Here is a 4,041-nt window from a genome sequence, read left to right on the forward strand (position 1 = left end):
GTTGCAGCTGAAGTCCGAAACAGTCTGCTGGTAGAATTCTTCTTGCGGGGGACCGGGTTGGGATGGGGAGGAAGGTGTCCCTCCTTTGTTCTTGTTAGGTCTTCAGCTGATTAGACAAGGCCTACCCACATTATGGAAGACAACCAGCTGTACTCGAAATCCATCACTTCAATGTAAATCTCATCCCCAAACACCCCCCTCTTTCCATCTCCGGCCGTCGCAACGAGAGGAGGTGCCGCCATGTCCGCGCATCTGCAACGGATGGTCGTGCAGAACTGCTCCAGCTTCTTGATCAAGAGGAAGAGGCAGATGTGCCAACCGAGCCCAATAACCTGAAGGGCCGCAACTCCTTCCGCTACAATGAGCTCATTCACCGCAAGACTGTGGGCGTGGAGCCGGCGGCGGCCGGCAAAGGGGTCGTGGCGGTCACTAAGCAGAGATCCAGCCCGCGAAAGCTGGCCACCTCCTACGTGCGGACCAGCATCAACAAGAAGGCCCGGGCCACCCTCACCAGCATCTGGCACATAATCCGAAACAACAAGTAGCGCCCGGATTTGCGCACGGCCGCCCTCTGCAGAGCCAGCAACGTCCTGCGCAGCCAGAAGCCTGTGATGGTGCCGAGGAAGCGGACCCATCCCACCAAGAGCTCCTGAGCCATCTGTCCCCTTCCCCACAGCAATAAACCTGTCAGCCGGGGGGAAAAACAAAACAAAACAACAACAACAAAACACCCTCACAGAAACATCCAGAATAATGCTTGACCAAATATCTAGGTATGGTGGCCCAGCCAGGCTGGCTCATAAAATTAACCTCTCACAGGCCTTCTGCATTAAATTTTAAGCCCTATGAGGAGAGGGACATTGTCTTAGCGACGTTCATATAGCTTGTGCCTAGAACTGTAGCTAGCATGCAGTAGGTATTCAATAAACAGTTGATGAAAAATGCATAAATGACTGACTAAATGACTGTTTGCTAGGGCTTTAGAGTTTATCAGGTTTCTTTCCACTTGCATTATCTGATTTCTTTATCCCAAAAATTCTTTGAGCTGGGTATTATGACCTCCAGTTAAATACTGAAATTGAGATATAGAGAAGTTAAATGACCAGTTCAAATGTCTAAATGCTTCATGTTCCAGAGGTGGGACTCAGATTTCACTCTTTTGACTTCTAATCCTCTGCCCAGTCAACTACACTACACTGTAATTATTCTCTCACCTTACCTATTCGTCCTAGTGTTGATAATAAGAGGAAATAGGTAGCTTAATAGTGCCAAGTCTCTGCTGGGTGTTAAAAAAGGGTAAACAGGGCTTCCCTGGTGGCGCAGTGGTTGAGGGTCCACCTGCCGATGCAGGGGACATGGGTTCGTGCCCCGGTCCGGGAAGATCCCACATGCCGTGGAGCGGCTGGGCCCGTGAGCCATGGCCGCTGAGCAAAGGGAGACGCCACAACAGTGAGAGGCCCGCGTACCGCTAAAAAAAAAAAAAAAAAAAAGGTAAACAGTGAGTGAGGAGGATATTTGTGTTCCTGCCCAAGGCAGCACAGTAAGGGGAGGTGTCAGAGAGGAGCTTCTGCTTCAGTGGTGGGTGATCATTTCAGGGGAGCACTAAGATGCTCAGCAAGGAGAGAGAGTCTCTTTTGGCTCTAATCCTGGAAGAAGCCCAGTTATGAAAACACTGGAGAGGGTCTCTCTATATAAACCCAGAGGTTTTTCTCTGTGCTGCTTACTTTCAGAATTAGTCTAGCATGTCACTCCCCAGGTGGGACGGAGCGGGATGACACAAGGTTTCATCATGCTACTCAAAGCAGCGTGCAGTTTTAAACTTATGAATTATTCCTGGAACTTTCCATTTAATATCTTTGGTGGGGTGTCTGTTGGCACTGGGGAGAGTTTGGGGCTGAATTGTGGGCAGTTGTTGTATAAGGTAGTGGGTTTTTTTTTTTTTCCTTGGTTTGAATTGTGACATAGACACTCACTTCCCCCTCTTAGTAACCTGGTTCTTCCTTTTTCTTCAGCTCTGCCTTTGTCAACCATAATGACCTATTTATCTTCCTAGCTATTGTTTAGAGCATATTCTGACTTATTATTGATTACTAGCAATAAGTATAATAAACATGATGCTATGGTATGGTAGAATCAATTTAATTTCTGCAAGTATTCAAAAGTACTTGATCCAAGGAGTTTCCTGGTGGTTCAGTGGTTAGGACTCTGCGCTTTCACTGCTGTGGGCCCAGGTTAAATCTCTGGTTGGGAAACTAGGATCCCGCAAGCCGTGGGGTGTGGCCAAAAGAAAAAAAAAAAAGTACTTGATCCAAAAAAAATTGCTTCGCATTGACGACAGACTTAAAAGCATGAAATGAAGTTTCTGAAGAGACAGTACTAAATAAGGGCATATGTTCAAAGAACTTTGGGGTATGGTATTAAACAGCAAAGTTCATTGTTGTTTTCATAAGACATTCTTATGAATTAATTGTTCAATAGAAATTAATAATTGAATTTCATTTAAAAATTGACAAGGAGCAAGCCTAGTTAACTGATTAGGTAGGGCTTAAAAGGTGAGTTGTGTTGGTGAAATTGACAAGAGACAGATTATAAACTTTTAGTTGCCATTGTGGTTTACCAATAAGAGTTTATGTCCAATCAGTACATTCTCTTCCATACAGAACTGTCTTCCTCCAAAGTGAAATTATTTAATTCCTCCAAAATACTCTAAATAATGAACTGTACCAAGTATTGAGAGGGTGATGGAAATGGTGTTGGAGGAAGAGATACGAAATGAAATGAGCACAGCTTCTGCTTTCAAGATTGGAGAAAATTGCTTGTATAGGGAATTGGTAATTTTTTTTTAAGGTTTTTTTTTTTTAGAGCAGTTTGAGGTTTAAAGCAAAATTAAAAGGAAGGTACAGAGTTTTTTTTCCATACACCCTCTTCCCCCACAAATGCATAGCCTCCCCCATTAAAAACATCTCCCACCAGAGTGGTACACTTGTTACAATTGATGAGTGTACATTGCCACATCACAATCACCCAAGATCCAGACTTCACATTAGGGTTCATTCTTGGTCTTGTACGTTCTATGGATTTGGGCAAATGGTAATGACATGTATATCCATCATTACAGTATCATATAGAATATTTCCACTGCCCTTAAAAACCTCTGTGCTGCAACTATTCATCCCTCCTCTCATCACCCACTCTCAACCACCGGCAATCAGTGATCTTTTTACTGTCTCCATGGTTTTGCATTTTGCAGAAAGTCATAGAGTTGGAATTATACAGTATGTAGCCTTTCCAGATTGGCGTCTTTATTTTATTAACATGCATTAGGGATGCATTAGGGAAGGATCCTTAGATCCTTCATGTCTTTTCCTGGTTTGATAGCTCATTTCCTTCTAGTGCTGAATAACATTCCATTGTCTGGATGTACCACAGTTTGTTTATACATTCACCTATTGGAGGATACCTTGGTTGCCTCCAAGTTTTGGCAATTATGAGTAAAGCTGCTATAAACATCTGTGTGCAAGTTTTTGTGTGGACATAAGTTTCAACTTCTTTGGGTACATACCAAGGAGTGAGATTGCTGGATTATATGGTAAGAGTATGTTTAGTTTTGTAAGAAACTACCAAACTGTCTTCCAAAGTGGCTGCACCATTTTGCATTCCCACCAGCAATGAATGAGAATTCCTATTGCATCACATCCTTGCCAGCAATTGGTATTGTCAGTGTTTCAATGACCATTCTAATCGGTGTGTAGTGGTATCTCATCATTGTTTTAATTTGCATTTCCCTTATGACATGTGAGTGCAGCATCTTTTCAAATGCTTATTTGCCATCAACATATCTTCTTTGGTGGGGTGTCTGTTAAGGTCTTCGGCCTATTTTTTTAATTAATTTATTTAATTAATTTATTTTTGGCTGCGTTGGGTCTCCGTTGCTGTGTGCGGGCTTTGTCTAGTTGCGGCGAGCGGGGTCTACTCTTTGTTGCGGTGTGCGGACTTCTCATTGTGGTGGCTTCTCTTGTTGCACAGCATGGGCTCTAGGCA

The 4,041-nt window shown here is 43.6% G+C and overlaps 1 pseudogene across 1 annotated transcript; it reads left to right on the forward strand.

Moving 5' to 3' along the window:
- The first annotated feature begins 240 nt into the window (after window positions 1-240).
- On the forward strand, window positions 241-653 carry LOC309830255 (large ribosomal subunit protein eL28-like; annotated as a pseudogene). Its single transcript has one exon. The product of its transcript is annotated as a large ribosomal subunit protein eL28-like (transcript).
- Window positions 654-4,041: the final 3,388 nt, after the last annotated feature.

This window comes from Grampus griseus, assembly GCF_964374135.1.
Source record: "Grampus griseus genome assembly, chromosome: 11".
NCBI lineage: Eukaryota > Metazoa > Chordata > Mammalia > Artiodactyla > Delphinidae > Grampus > Grampus griseus.